This window comes from Lithobates pipiens, unplaced genomic scaffold (genome assembly GCF_037356315.1).
Source record: "Lithobates pipiens isolate NorthernLeopardFrog02 unplaced genomic scaffold, aLitPip1_a1.2 Scaffold_30, whole genome shotgun sequence".
Lineage (NCBI taxonomy): Eukaryota > Metazoa > Chordata > Amphibia > Anura > Ranidae > Lithobates > Lithobates pipiens.
The window spans coordinates 74,143,737-74,160,436 of NW_027507791.1; the positions used below are offsets into that span (position 1 = coordinate 74,143,737).

A 16,700-nucleotide genomic window follows, 5' to 3' on the forward strand; every position below is an offset into this window, starting at 1 on the left:
TTCGGAAGGTTAGGGAAGCTCCTTTCAGCCATCCTGGATCTGTTCATGTTCTCAAAGGGCCTCTTGTTAGCTGGTAACATAACATTTGATATTAAGGAACAGAGGCATCCTAACCTTCCATACAAAACTGGTAAAGGATATTTCTAGAATTAAAAAAACAATATTAAAAATGTATTTTTTAACTGGGTACCTGTCTTCACAAGACTTGAAAGAAAAAGAGTGGCAGTTGCCAGTGGCATGGCCCTGTTTATCAATAAAGCCAAGGAATCACACTCGTGATGAATCACTTATTTAAGGAAATGTTACCTAAGCAGTCCACGTGGTGACATTTGGGGCTAATTTAACATTTCTGAAAAGACAAAATGAGAAATTTGAAGCAAAATCAATTTTGGCAAAATCTCTGTGCTCATCATAGTGGGTTATCCTTGCTGTCTGTGTTCCTTTTGGGGATATTTCTCAGTTATGTCTGACAGCCATCATCTGAAGAAAGAATGTGTGCACTGCTGGGAAAAAGATGGCCATAAAAACCCTAATCTATATTGTTTATATAACCAACTTTGTCTCTTTTGAAGAGATGTTCCTTACTTCCTATTCTGTCTGACACCCTTTAAGCCTACTTCACATGGGCCGAATGTCAGGCAGTATTGCCAGGCAACATTCGGCCCGTGTGTACTGGAGTCGGTCTGAAAGAAGCCAGCAAGGAGGCATGAGGGTCTGCCAATTGGCTCCCTATCAGTGCTCTCAGCCAATAGCTGAGAGCGCTGACCAGAGTGTTCTGGTGGGGGAGCTGTCCCCTTGTCAGAACACAATAGCACAGAAAGGGAGATCACTGTACTAACATTGGTTAGTTAGTACAGAGGCTCCTCCTGCGCTGTCAGGTTTTTTTTATGTTAAGCCCTGCTGGGTTGAACAAAAAAAAATACTACTGTGTACTAGGCTTTAGATGGTTGTTCTTTATAAATGTAATTATTTATTATGTAAACAAACAGAATTTTACCTTCTGCTGCCCTAGGATAACTATTGTATATGCTTTTTTTAAACTGAAAAAAAAATGAAAAAAATTATCAATTTTGTGTTATACTTCACTGAATTGGCCCCCTATGTTGTAAATTGTATATTTTCCAAACATTTTTATTTCTACCAAACAACAAATTAAAATATGTTAATTAATTTAATACAGCAGTGGTGTTTTTTATAATGATCAATATAACTAGCAGGGCACTGAGAATCTGGGATATAAATACATTCATAGCAACAGCAATTACCAAATGCATACTGACTTGAGAGAACAAGCAAGGTGGGCTGTGTTATTTTCATGTATATTATCAATGGGATTATAAGGCTCCCCTTTATTCAGGGCGCACAATTTATTATGTATAATCCAACTGATATTATATATCATAAAAAATATTAATACACAATGTTATTTTCTCAATATGGAACACATTCATTACAGCTCAACTCCTTAAAAAAAAAGTTGTTTGGATGGAAATGAAAAGGGTTATAGCCTTTATCAGGTTTTCATCGCCATCCGTGTTTTGTTTGAGATTTCCAAGGACCAGATAAATCAGACCAGCAAATTTAAACTAACACTAACAAATTGAAGCCAAACTCCAGCTAATACAATGTAAGCAGCTACAGCAAAAGTTTTTGTTTTCTTTCTGGGGGAAAAAGTCTACATAATAAATAAAGGCTGATCATATAGGCACCCCTGGTGCTGTTAAATGGTTTGTCTCATCTATGTAACTGATACATTCTGCTGGAGAGCTTGTTCTTTTGAAAAATGACATGAGTACTGGCTGGATCACCATGTGAAAATGGAAGAATCCTTAAAACGAAAATGAATGCAGATATCACAACTAGAAAATATTAAGCTGTAATATAATAAATCTTTGCTTTTGTGTTTAATATCCCCTTAATATATTTCTTTGTGTATTTGCCATGCTTACTGCATGTTTACAGGCAAAAATAAAACTGCTGACAGGCTTTTCAAATCCAGTCAATATTGAAAAACACCCTCGTACAATTATGAACGTGCCCTTGCAAGAAATGTATCCATGGGTAAAAGCAGAGGAATTTCTTTTAGCTGTGAAAAGACAGAGTAATTCTAGAATTTTCTGGAGCTGCTCTGTAGCCTGTTACAAACTGTTGGGATTGTTTGTGAGCAGACTCAGGTGTGCGGTAGACTTCATCTGGCAATCAGTACTTTGTAGGCAGGCAAGTTACAGTAAAGGGGACTGCTACATACAGTGAGGTTAACCATAGGAGAGAATGTAGAACTGCTATTTTTCCCCTGATTGATAGGCCCAACTCCAGTAAATCTATGTAGACTTCCACCTTTGGATTGAGCCTATGGTGGTGATATGTAAGTGCTATGTAAGGTTCTCTCTGGACATCTATATGGAATTGTTATGCTTCTCTGCTGAGCCTTACTGCTCAGTTGCTAATAAAGCTTCTCAAAATTTAATTACAGTACCTCAGCATTTACGTAAATTCTAGTAATTACATCATCTTTCATGAAAATATATGGATGATCCAGTGAGAAGAGAGATATGGGTCTCCATGATGAAAAGCCAGCCTGAGCAGTAGGAGAGGGAATCCTATAAATGTTGCTGGGATAGCACTAGGAATTCCACCCAGTGATGATCTTTGGGAGAGTGAATGATGCTCCCTTGAGTTCAGGCATAGGGGTAGGGAGGTCCTGTCCTTGAGCCTAGGTTCACATTGAAGTGAGTCAGAAATCGTGCAAGTTCAGCTGAACTCGTACAATTTCAACCTGGCAATGCAATCCGACATCAGGGGCGATTTGACAGACATCTGTGCAGGTTGCTACACAGATGTCTGTAGAAATCTCCCCTTCCCCCAAAGTCGCCAAAAGTAGTACAGGAAATACTTTTGGGAATCTGTGCAGCGCTGCAATGATTTGGACAGTGCCATTGCCAGCAATAACGGCCAATTTGGCATGCGGTTTGACATGTCAAATCGCATGCCAAATCGTAACAGGGTGAACCAAGGCTTAGTAAGGTTTAAAGCAGTGGCATAGGTGAAGGGGAGAGAGCACCGAACCTAAGGAGAACTGAGGGTTAAAAGTTCTGTCACCTTAGAGAAGAAACTAGTCACCCCACTACAGTCTTTATGAGGAGTTATAGTCTATAATGCTTACATTTGTGTGATAGCTATGCACTGCAGACAGAGGGATTTGACTGAAAATATAATATTTGCTGTGTAGTCAATTTCAATATACAGAATCTTTCTATAGCTTAGCATAGCTTATTCCGTAAATAAACAAAACTTGCTCATACATTTTTTTTTTTATTATTGCAAATGGAATAACAAGAACTGTATATGTTAACATCATTTCACCTCTACATGAGAACAAGTAACCAGCCCACTTTCTCTCATAATAATTTAAAATCTTCCTTTCAAAATACATTTTTAGTTATTGATAATGCTGATCCAGAAGCATATATTGCTCTTGCTGGCGCTTGATCAATGTTCTCCTGATTTTCAGGTGTCATTTTCTCTATAAATGTAGGGATTGTGTATTTTTGTGAGGCTGTGGTTTGTAACAGTTTCTTACTTGAAGTTGCTGCTGGTGAAGAAACACTTTGTGATGATCCAGAGGCAGCAGAAAGTGTTTCTGGAATGAGAAGTCTAGAGGGAAAAGCTACTCGCACTTTATTATGGTCCCCATCATTTAATTCTATAGAACATTTTTGGAGTCTTTAGGGCACCTCTGGCATGCCATGATATGTTTTGTCATCCTTGTAGCATTTGGAAAAGAAGATTCTTCTCAGAATATTTGCAAATTGCAGCTTTGCTCTCAGCAGAAATTGCACTGTGGAAATATTTCCAAACTCTAAACTCTAAATCAGGGGTCTCAAACTGGCGGCCCTCCAGCTGTTGCAAAACTACAAGTCTCATGAGGCATTGCAAGGCTGACAGTTACAAGCATGACTCCCACAGGCAGAGGCATGATGGGACTTGTAGATTTGCAACAGCCACCATTCTCACCATTTTACTGAGGAAAATAAAAAACTGTTTACTGACCAGACTATATTTAAACATTATGATGTTATGGTGGAGCACATTATTAGGAATCATTTAAAGGTTAAAGTGTAATTTCACCATTACAGAAAAATCTGTAATGTAAACCTACACAGGACCCCTTCCTCTAACCCCCCCCCCTTGTCCCACACCTGGTGCTCGGCGATATCCCGCTATGAGCCCTGAAATAGCTGCATCACCGGTCCAGGACTTAGAAATCCCTTCGGCTTTCTCTCCTCTTCTCCCCCGCTGACAGGACAGGTTACGTGTGCTCTGTCCATGTAATGGCATTGACCAATTAGAATGCTCCTAAACATACCTCCTGACCGGATACATTTTGGAGATTAACAGGATTTCTAAGCCCTGGACCGGTGACGCAGCAAAACCAGGGCTCATATCGGGATATTGATGAGCTCCAGGTCAGCGGGACTGCTGGGTGAGGAGGGGGTCCTGTGTACGTTCACCTTACAGATTTTTCTGTAAAGGTGAACTTACCCTTTAAATAAAATAAACAAATTTGTTGGACAAATTTACCCACTTACTTGTCAATTGAGAGGACAGAAACATTCACTGTAGCTCAATTGCCCAACTGTAGGAGCAACAATATGGGGCCCACTAGCAAATCAAACTGGAGCCTTTCCTCTGCAGTGCCCCCTAGTGGAAGATATGCATATTTCTCATGTTTGAGAACTGCATTAAGAAGTACAGTATTACTTGAATTGTTTTCCAAGATTTCAAGGTCTTCAGCTGAGAGCACTTACAATAAAAAGAAACTTTATTAAAACTTTGCATAAAGCCCCAGAAATCTTTCATTACAGTCTTCATGTTATATCACTTGAATACACAGTCATAGATATATTGTTTATCATTGTAAAAAAAAAACATATTCCACACATCTCTAGGTAGCTGATAATTATTTTGTGTCATGCATCTGTCTTTTAGATCATTCTTCATTTCTTACATAAAGCCATTTATTGCCCATTTGTAAGCAGAACAACTGAGTCAAGGATTTCTTGCACCCACCAGGCCACCTATGAGTTAATTTAAAGCAATAGCCAGTTTCCAAAAGCATCAAATGTTATAATTGCACAATAACTTTCTAAATCTTTGAGTTATCTGAGAAATTTCTCCCTATCTCAGCAAAACATGGAAACGTGCCTTCACAGTGTATGTACTGTATAAATGTGTTGGCTGCTGACAACCATTTTCAAAGACAGATCTTTATTTACATTAACCCTATCAGTTTCTGTTTAAATACATTTCCTCAAAGTGCAATATACTGTTCTGTTAAAGATAATCTGGATCCACACCACTTTGATGGCACAATAATACCTGGTCATCCTGCCACAAAGTTTATTGTTCAGCCACTTCCTGTTATATACACACTCTCCCTTGCCCCCAATATAGCATCTAGGTTTTTACCCTTTAACATGGATGGAGAGTATAAATGACCTTTTTCAATACATATTATGCTGGGATAGACCACTGCTCTTACCATCAGGAAACCAGTGCTGAGAAATGTCATACAGCCATCACTGGAATGCATACATGAAGTGGAATAAGGTCATTTGTTTATCATGAATAGTATCCTGACTAGTTTAAACACTTATGATAAAGCCTTCTGTCCACAAGCACCCCAATTACAAAGGAAGACAATACCTCTGGTCATAAAAAGGATAACAGAATTGGTCACAAATAATCATTATGCAATTTCCTGTATCAAACAATCTGGTAGTAATTCTTAAAATGTTCAGGTTAATCAGACAAAAGAAAAATTAAGAAAGATTATTTCTAATTGATTGCTATGGATTGTTTCAGCATGCACCTGTTTTCCTGTAGACTACAGTATAAAACTCCCTTTGTTTCCAGTTAATGAGGACTAAGGGTCTTAAGAGACAAATGTAATATTACAATAAATAATAGATATTTTCAGAAATAGTAATAAAAATGTGAGCGCATGCAGCCTTGCTATAAATAGCAATCTTCATATAAAACTGTGCATTGTATTTATTATTTAGTAGTGCAATAAAATGACTTAATATAAATGTTCTATTGCACTGGTAAATAAGCACTGAAATGCTTGCTTCAAAACAATAAAGATTATTCCTGTGAACAATCATAGCTGCATCTTGTGTTACCCTCAAACTTATGTTGTATACTTGGCGGTTGGCACCCAAAAATTAATGTTGGATCCCTAAAAATTGGCATATGGTTTCCATAACAATTTTAGACTAGGTTAGTTTGGTTACACTATTGTTAAAATAATGTAATCAATATTGTTTACAACAGTAAACCCATCTTTGGCCAATGTAAAATTTCACAGGAAAAAGGAAGAGGTATTTACTAAAACAGTTGTCCATACTATTTGAATTGGCTTCCTCCGGGTAGTAATACACAGAGGTCCAGTCTACTTAAAGGCTTAGTTCACCTTTTTTCCTAAATGTCAGCACCCCTATGTACCAATATACCATTAATGTACCTTGGTTGTAGAAAAATACAAGTTTTCTTTGATATTGAGAACAAGGCCTTACCTCAGCCCTCGCTATATTTCTTAGAAAGCTTCAGAGACTCCCTGGAATACAGACAGAGACAGAGGAAGCAGTAAGACACAGGATGGAGTTTACCAGCTGACCTCATTAGCACACCTTCACCCATCAACTATGTTTTCACAACCCCGGGCATTTCTCCATGTCTGCATTTGCCTGGCTTCCCCATGGTCTCTTCAGATGGGCTCAGGCTGCATACTAAACTCCCTGGGGCCACGTGCAGCCCACAGGGCACCCCTGATGTAGTATAAGGGCCTGCCTGATTGGATACAGAGTGATTGGATAGATAGTTTTGGTAAATCTAAATGAGACTGCACAGAAATTGTACAATCAGATTGTATAGTGTATGGCCATGTGTATACACCTAAAATTACCTAGTTGCACTTGCAGTGTCATTAATTGTTAACAGCACATCAAACACAAAAGTAAACACACATTTTGCCACATGAAAAAATGGGTGACAAATGCAGTAAAAACGTGCAACTTGCACCTCATAAAAATGTCCAAAGAGCTACTTTGACACATGTAGCGCAGCCGATTGAAGTCAACGTGATGGCCAATGTGTGTCACTGGAAAAATGAGCCAAAAAACATGTGCTCCCACTACTCTAGGTGTGAATGGGGTCTGAAAGTGCTGCGTTTACACAAGAACAATGAGGATCCCTTCACATCTGTGTGTTTCCAAATGCATGGCAAACTAAACAGAAAAAGTGTGCTTTGCCATGCATTTCAGAAACTGCTGCAAACGTGCATCGTGCTTGTGTTGTCATTACATGTTAAAGGCACCCCAAATGCGGCAAATGCACCAAAAAAATGGTAACACACCATGCTCCACCAAAAAAAGTTCTTGAGCTTCTCTGGGATGATTGCTGCATGTAGGACAGCCCATCCAAGTAATGAGGCTGCCCTATGCGTGACAAACAAAAAACGCTTCAAAACACCAAAAACAAATGCATGCAGAAATTTGAGTTTTCACTAAGTGGAGATATGAACATGGGCTGAGAACAGAGTGTCCCCATCCACTCCCTCCAATGTATTTGTATAAAGATGATCCAGAGTTGTGAACACACCCTATCACACCCTCTTCTGTCATACAAGAAGGAAGTGAAGGCTTCTGGGAGATGACCTACAGCAAGTGAATGCTGAGAAATTGATGGAATCTGAAGATCCTTTTAAAAATACAAATACATTTACAAGATTTTAAACCTTTTGTGGATAAGGTAAGTGAGAGAAAAGCACATTAGGATAGCTGAGCCAGAAATGGCATTGGAAAATGCTTCTATTTATTATGAAAACTGAAATTCTGCCCGAAAAAAGGCAAACTTCTCTGTTAAATCCTGTGTAACTTCACTGCTGGTGAAACTTATAGAGCCCATCCATTGAATTGTATAACACTCTATGTATGTTGGTATTTTTAGCTGACCAGCCCTTGTAAAGCCATTAAAACAACAATAGTTTGAGGATCCCACTGCAAGAAATTATTTTTAATGCCCTGAAGAAATAATGTCATAAGAGAAATATGTAGGCCACCATTGCTGACCTCTTCCTTAAATAGACCACTTAGACCAGTTGTCTGGCTGTCATAATAGTACTGTGATTTTAATGCATTCTGGATCACTGACCCAAAAGCTAGAGTACAGATAATTAGTGCTGACTGTTCATCTCACCTGCCCCATGTCAGTGACACAGTTGTTACTGAAGTCAAAGTATGAATAAAGACAGCCCGGCAACTAGCCATAAGGATCCTGCCTTCATTGTCTCTGTTTATTATGTTTTACCTAAGCCTGGGACATTGTTTTTGCCTCCTGCTGTTGGTCCTTTCCAGTAATTAGAGTGATAAGTTACACATTTTGGGTTATGTATATTTATTTTGCATTTGTTAATTTGTGCCAGAGAGCTGGGATGAGGAAGAGAATAAATAATTGAGAGACATTCTGCAAAGGTCTTTTGCTTGTATGAAGGGACCACTCTTTGCTTCCTAGGCTTATTTTGGGAAGGATGTAAGTCCAGAGGTCCCTTTCCCTCTCAGGCCTGCTCCCTGGGAAAGGGTAGCTCCAGAAAGGTCCAGCTTGAATTTCCAAGCCCTTTGTCTTGAAGGGGAAGCCAGAACCAAAGTCCAAGGAACCTAATCTGGCCTAAGTTAGGGCCTCTCGAAAAGGAAGGTGGCTATCTAGAGGAGTTTGCTATGTAAAGGAATGTCCAGGAGAGCTAAGAGGAAACTGCTCCCGGATAGACATTGTATCATTGCTTAGATCTTTAAAGGTACCTGTGACTACTACCCTACAGTCAAAGGATAAATTCCTTTTGGGAGGCTGCTACTGAATCAAGGGTCACCAATATAGGTACTCAGAAGTCCTGCTTTAAAGAGGAAGTAAACCCTGATGGGTTTACTTCCTCTTTCATTCCCTGCAAAGGCAAAGCATAATGGACTATTATGCATCACATAGTAGTCCATTATGTGTCACTTACCTGACACAGGAGCCTGTTGTCCCCTGTAGTCCAGCGCATCCATCTTCTCAGTGGGGTCTCGCAGCTCCGGCAATGACGTCACTCCCGCGCATGCGCACGGGAGCCGACACGCGCAGCATCTCCGTGGTTGAAGATGCCGGGCTCAGTGCGCCTGCGCGCCGCTGTCAATGGCGCATGCGCCGTATACAGCTGTGCCTGTCTTCGGGCAAATATCTCCTAAACCGTATAGGTTTAGGAGATATTTCTTGGACCTATAGGTAAGCCTTAATCTAGGCTTACCTGTAGGCCAAAGTGTGTTGTAAGGGTTTACAACCGCTTTAACTGGGTCACTGATACTGAAGTAACTAGGTTTCCTTTAAAACCTTGAACTGCATTTTGTATCTGTATTTTAGGGTGAGAAGTTTGAGTTTTATCGGAATCCTACTTTAACTTTCAGCAATAAGTTGTTAGGTTCCACACCAATGCATTGCACAGGAAGCAAGATGGTATTACCTATGATGCAATACATTTTGTTTTACATATTAGATTAAATTGCATTCTTATAATGTGTTTAAATAATAAAGTTCTAGAGTATTTGTAAAGCTTAGTGTGTATGAGTCATTGTTTTTTCACTGTGGATGAAGGCAGTCTCTAGGTCTCCTGCTCAAAATCCTGGATGACGCAATAATTGTTATAACCGTGCACTTGAAATAAAAATAAAAAAAACAGAAAACAAAAGTATCCATTTCATATAAAATTGTAAACAGGTAAACAGAAAAGTTGCCTGCTTATCACAACTGTACATTGCCCCCTCTCACTAACATGTGTCCTAGGTTAATTCTGCATATTTCGTTTTTAATAAATGTATCCATAGACAAATATAAGTATCTGTCTTTCTCAGAAGAAGTTAATTTGAGTGACATCACCTTTAACATAGGAGAACCCCTGTTGCAAACTGAACAGATGTCTGATGAGTATGTGTTAGCGATGGACGGATAAAAGTGAAATTTGGTTCTGATGGACCTACAATAAAGTGATTTTGCCTTCAAAGCATATAGTATAGATGGACCCTTTTCTAATCCTAGGCTGCTACCTCTCTGATAATGACAAAGGGAGCACTTGCCAGACAGTAAATTCTTGGATGTAACCAGAGGAGCTTCTGGTACAAATGCTCATCTCACTTGAAGGACTTCTTGAAACATTTAATAGTTAAGAGCATTACCAGGGCCGCTGATAGGCCAGTACAACCAGCCCTGTTGTACCGGGCCCAGCGTCCTCGGCTCAGCAGGGGGGGCCCGGGAAGCCTCGCAGACAGTGCAAAAAAAGGGCTTTCTAAATTACACCCTGCTCAGCTGCTCCTACTAGCTTAGGGGGGTGTACTATTACTATCTTCTGGACCCCACTTTGATCATGTGTGTTGGTGAGACTGAATCACATACATGAACATCATCCAGCCTGTTTTGGGTCAGGGACGCGCATGCATGCACCTGCTGCTGGCCCACTCTGTCACTGGCTACAGCGGGACTTTGTCAGCAGGTCCTGGCCAATGATTTATGGATGAGACATGCTGATCAGCTGTAGCCAATCACAGCAATAAAGTCCCTTTGTTTACAAATACAGGACTTTGTACACAGATCAGAAATCTGGCTCTTTCTTCTCCCTGCAAATCAGGGAAAAAACAGCCAGATCTGTTAGTAAAAGCAGTACACATTACACTTGCTAGGCACAAAGTTAACTCCTTCTTTGCCCTTTGATATTAACCCAGCCAGTGCCATTAACATAGTGTACACTGTACATTATTTTAGCAGATCACTGTATTAGTGTCACTATTGATGTCAGTTAGTGAGTTAAGCCAGCCATAGATGGTTATAATCTTCCCCGGTTTAGCAAAGACTGGAAAAGATCCAAACCATCTATGGGCATGCTGATTGTACCCAAGTGATAAATCGACTTGGGAACAACTAGCCTGTCCAATTTTTACATGTGATTATTGTTCAGGGTGGAGTCTGGGGAAGGGCCAGGCGTGGGGTTGAGGGTTGGGCTGAAGGGGGCCCCATCAGGTAGGCTGTAGGGGGGCCCATGATTTCTATTAGCGGCCCTGAGCATCACACACAACAGAAACTGATTTAGTTGTATAGAAAAAGAGGAGGTTTCCACAAATGTAGTTGTATAGAACAATGAAAGGTGAAGAACACATAGAAAATGTACAAGAATATTGCATAGTTATTTCATTTTGAAACATTCTGCAAAATTACATCAAAATTCTTATAGAATAGCTTTGTATTTGACATTGTCACCACATTCCTCTCTGGTCTCCTTGCCAATTCTACTCTTCCTAGCTAAGCTCACAGCCTGTCCCATTTCCAACTAAACTCTGAATGATAATGTCTAAAAAAAGGCATCCACACAATATTGAAACAACACACCTATGAGGGCATGTGCCACACCCATCAATAAAAAAAATTGTTATTGAACTTTAGCCAGTACCCGTCAACCTGTAGTTGTCTAGAGTATCAATGGTAGTAATGCCGTGTACACACGATCAGACTAAGTCCACCGGACAATCCGTTGAACTTTGCAGCGGAGGTCCATTAGACTTTCCAAATGAGCGGACCTGCCATCACACGCCCACACATGACTGGACTTTTCGGGACTATGGCGGGTGTCCGCTGGACTTTTGAAATGAACGGACATGCCCACACACGGAGTAAAGTCCATTCATTTTGAACGTGGCTCCAGGTAGACAGAACTAGCGCCACCTCCATCTGCTGGATTGACACCTCGCTAGCCCGTCACCTGGTATGGATTTAAAGGGGAACCCCTACGCCGAAAAAACAGCGGGGGGTCCCCCAAAGTCCATAGCAAACCCTTATCCGATCACGCAGCCCGGCCGGTCAGGAAAGGGGTGGGGACAAGCGAGCGGCCCTCCCCTCCTGAGCCATACCAGGCCGCATACCCTCAACATGGGGGGTGCTTTGGGGAAGGGGGGGCCCTGCAGCCCCCCCACTCCAAAGTACCTTGTCCCCATGTTGATGAGGACAAGGGCCTCTTCTCGACAACCCTGGCTGTTGGTTGTCGGGGTCTGCAGGTGGGGGACTTATCGGAATCCAGGAGCCCCCTTCAATAAGGGGGCCCCCAGATTCCGGCCCCCCACCCTATGTGAATGAAATATGGGTACGATCTTCCCCTACTCATTCACCTGGGGAAAAAAATTTACATAAAAAAAACACAACACAGGTTTTTAAAGTACTTTATTAGACAGCTCCGGGGTCTTCTTCCGTCTTCGGGGGTCTTCTCGCCATGCTTCTCCGCTATCTTCTGCTCTTTTGCTAGCTCTTTTACTAGCGGAGGAGCCTGGCTTTCTTCTTCGTCATCGCCGCCGCCTGGGGGTCTTATTCCGACTTCGGGGTCTTGTCCTGTTCTTCGGGTCTTCTTGCTGGGCTTCCGCTATCTTCTTACAGCTCTTTTACTTACGTTGGCTGCTGCCTTCTTCTTTTTCTTCTCCTTCTTCTTCTTTTTCTCTTCTTCTCTTCTTCTTCCTTCCGATGTTGACACAACGCTCTCTCCGTCCGGCAGGGACGCGCTGTGCGGCAACTTATATAGGTATAAGGGGTGGGGTCACTCGGTGGTGTCACATGATGACCCCGCCCTTTATGATGTCACAGTCCCAGCATCCTCCACAGGGCACCCTTTCCCCAAAGCACCCCCCATGTTGAGGGCATGCGGCCTGGTATGGCTCAGGAGGGGGGGCGCTAACTCGTCCCCACCCCCTTTCCTGACCAGCCGGGCTGCGTGCTCGGATAAGGGTCTGCTATAGACCTTGGGGGGACCCCCACACTGTTTTTTCGGGATAGGGGTTCCCCTTTAAATTCATACCAGGTGACGGGGCTAGCGAGGTGTCAATCTTGCTGATGGAGGTGGTTCAAAATGAACTGACTTTTCTCCGTGTGTGGGCAAGTCCGTTCATTTGAAAAGTCCGGTGGACCCCTGTCATAGTCCGGCGGATTGTCCGCTGGAAAAGTCTGGTCGTGTGTGGGCAGGTCCGCTAGTTCTGAAAGTCCGCCGGACCTCCGCTGCAAAGTCCGGTGGGTTGTCCGCCGGACTAAGTCCGCTAGATAGTCTGATTGTGTATACGCGGCATAAGAGTATTTGTTATCACTAGTTATATTTATGCAGTCTTGTAACTCTCCACTGACTTATATTATTTTCTATTTTATAGCATCCAATACATTGTCAATATCTCATCTTGGATCACTCAAACATTGTTGTATTTTTGACTCTATCAATTACTTGGGGCATTGTCTATTTATTATGACCTATCTCACTGCCCTTTCAGGTCTTAGTCTTGATTGGTTTCCCAAAATTAACTTAAGAGCTGCTAACCAAATACCACTTGACTTGTCATTTAATAGATTCTCTTGACTGGTTTCATGTATAATTTACAAATGAGAATCTACTGAGGCAATTACTGAACAAGGAAAAAATCAATTACAATCTTACATAGCAGTAACAGACAGGAGCAAGAACTAGGCAACGGCTGAGTAACAAATTAGCACTGCTTAAATGTGCTTGAAAATGTGTTTTGTGAAGGGTACATTAAAAAGGGATGGCATATTTCCCTTGTTAAAGGAACACTTGCCATAAGAATCACCAGTGATTTTATATCAAGTTATATGCAGTTGATTTTTCTTTTCTGGATTGTTAGCTATAGCTGCATCTCCACTGTTACAAATGACTTCACAGCAATCTCCTGTCAAGGGAAAGTGATGGTTGGAATGGGACATTGCTGGATGGAGTTGCAGGAAATTGCATTGCATAATTACTCACATTGCAGGAAGGTTTTGTTCCCTGCTACAGGCCTATACATTTTGGAAACACTCATTTTCTTTCTTCCAAATGATACATACCGATAGGAAAGTTAAACACAAAAAACACTTTTAACTTTAAAGTTGTGAGAATATAATGACTTGGGCCAAAGCAAACCAAAAAGCCCTCTTCTAAACTACTGAGAAGTACTGCATTGCCTTTTTTTAACCAGTTGTTGTCTGGGGCAATTTTGATATTTTTCACCTACAAAAATCAGCATTTCTTCCTAGAAAATTACTTAGAACCCCCAAACATAATATATTTTCTAAAATCACTGGCCCTGGAAAATAAAATGGTGTCCGTTGCATATTTTTATGTTGCATGAATTTTGAGCAGTCATTTATCAAACACAAATTTTCAGGTAAAAAATAAACTTAAATGAGTTTTAGTGCACACAAACACAATATAGTACACATTTTTATTTATTTTTTATTTTAAAAGGTAATGTCCCGAGTAAATAGATACCAAACTTGTCAAGATTTAAAATTGAGCATGCCTGTGAAATCGTGACAAAACTATGGTACCTAAAATTATCTATAGGTGACAATTTAAAAGCTTTACAGGTTATCAGTTTAGAGTTAACCATGAATTAGGGCCCTAGAATTATTGCTCTCAAACTTTTAGTGATAACTTTTACATGCGTGCCTGCAGGGCTGCTGTTAGAAATACGGGGCCATGTACAGCCTACCTGACCCATCCCCCCCCCCCCCCCCCCACCTACTACTAAAATGTTCAAATGTTAAAACTATATTTTTGCTAAAAATACACTAAAATCAATCACAAATTGCACAGAATAAATTCCTGCTAAATCCTAAAGATAAAACTGTAGTGACTTGGGGCTCATTCACATGGGTGCTGTGGCCTGTACAGTGTGAATCAGTGTTTTTTTTATGTGGCTGGAGCTGTGTGTAGGTAGGCGATGTTACGTTATGTTGACGCAGAGGCAGGTCCTAATTTTACAGGCGTGTGGATGTAGGTGTATGGCCCCGAACACAGTTTACATTCGGGGACACTTACCCAAACCTGCACACCTGTCAAATGAGGACCTGCAGCTGTGTTCATACAGCCACGGCATCCTCATAGAGTAATAGGTGGCTCTAGCTGCTCAAACAAACCACTCATTCACACTGTATGGGCCAGAGAACCGTGTTGATGAGCTTTACTTTTTTAATTTAGCTTTTAATCATTTTGAAAATATTTTATTATTCATTTTTTACAATGCTGTTGGATAAAGGTGGGGTGTGGGGGGGGGGGGGGGCTTTAGTAAAAAATCAGGGGTCTAGAGACCCTTGATGTCTCTCTTTTGAGACAGAGAAAGGGACCGAAGACATAGATTCCTCCATCCCTTTCTCTGCAGCCTCAGCTGCACTGGACAGTGAATGAAGAGAAAGCATATTTACAGAGACTCATGTTTATTCACAAACTAAAGCATAGTAAGCATGGTTTACTATGCCTCAGTTATGAATGGACACGTTGAGTGATTGGTACTGATCACTCATTCTGTTCAGTCACAAGTGGAAAGGACCAGTAAATATGACATATTTCCCCCGTTTTCCATCCTGAAAAGATCTCTCTCCCTGTGCAGCCATCGCAGCTGGTGGATGAGGGGAGAAAGGAAGCTGATTCCTCTGTGGGGGGGGGGGGGGCGTAGGGGGGCCAGGCAGCAGGGGGAATCAAATCCTGGACAAGGAGGTGAGGCAGAAGGGCTCCTGCTCAGGTCAGATTCCCCTGATGGCCCAAGCCCAATACTGGAGATCCCATGCTGCCCCTTATCAACTGCCCTGTGTGCTGGACCTATGCATGTGTTTGCATTTGTTTGTATACACAGGGGACAGGGGTGATTTTAAATATTTTTTATTATTTTTATTTATTTAATTTCAATTGATTTTTTTTACACTTTTTTTTTCATAAAGTTTTATTGCAATCACGAGAAGGGTGAGTGAGCACCCTTTATGGAAACATCAGGAGTTTTTTAGACGCTGATGTCTCTCCTGCCCTCCAAAGCAAGTTAGCTGCTGCCCTGGCTGTTATAGCTCTGGAACCGGAATACAATCATTTGTCAAAAGTGAGATGGGGGAATGAATGTACCTCTGTCTTCTCTGTGGGCAATAGATTAATTTATCAAAAGTGAGATGGGGGGAATGAATGTACCTCCATCTTCTCTGTGGGCAGCCATCCTGACCATTTATCGCAGTCCCAGGCTCAACGGATGAACGGGACAGCCTGGGAACCACCTTGGAAAGCTGAAGAGGGGGCCTTCACACTCCTTTAAAACATGATCGGGTGGCTGATCACAGCCGCCAAGATCACTTTAACCGCTTAAGGACCACCCCACCTCCCTAGGAGCACATTTAACCCTTTTATCGCCCCTGATGTTAACCCCTTCCCTGCCAGTGTCATTTATATAGTGACAGTGTATTTGTTTTAGCACTGATCACAGTATTGGTGTCACTGGTCCCAAAAAAGTGTTACTTAGTGTCAGATTTGTCTGCCACAATGTAACAGTCCCACTAAAAATTGCTTAGGTAGACTAAGGCTTAATAAATCAGGCCCACCCACTATGCGAGAGGCTTCCCTATTGGTCACACATGCCCTGCATTACACTCTTCCTTTCTCCTCCCTGCCCCCTTCTTTCTCCCCCCATCCCCTTACTTCCAACCCATTTCCTTTTCCCTTCTCTTTTTATATTTACCCTTTTATCCTTCTATTCTCTCTTCTTCCTTAAAGTGGTTCTATAGGCAGAAGGGTTTTTTTTTTTTATCTTAAAGTGGATGTAAACCCTCACATGTGTTTT

General features: G+C 41.4%; 1 protein-coding gene across 5 annotated transcripts in view; it reads right to left on the reverse strand.

The window, feature by feature from the left end:
- SLC35F4 (solute carrier family 35 member F4) overlaps positions 1-16,700 on the reverse strand; it is a 395,994-nt gene that overhangs the window by 334,168 nt on the left and 45,126 nt on the right. For 3 of the 5 annotated variants that reach the window (XM_077464443.1, XM_077464447.1, XM_077464446.1), the window contains exon 2: positions 6,579-6,619. The exons of the other annotated variants lie outside the window; for them this stretch is intronic. The gene's annotated coding sequence lies outside the window, so the exon portion shown is untranslated. The remainder of the gene's footprint in view (positions 1-6,578; positions 6,620-16,700) is intronic. 5 annotated transcript variants of the gene reach the window in all.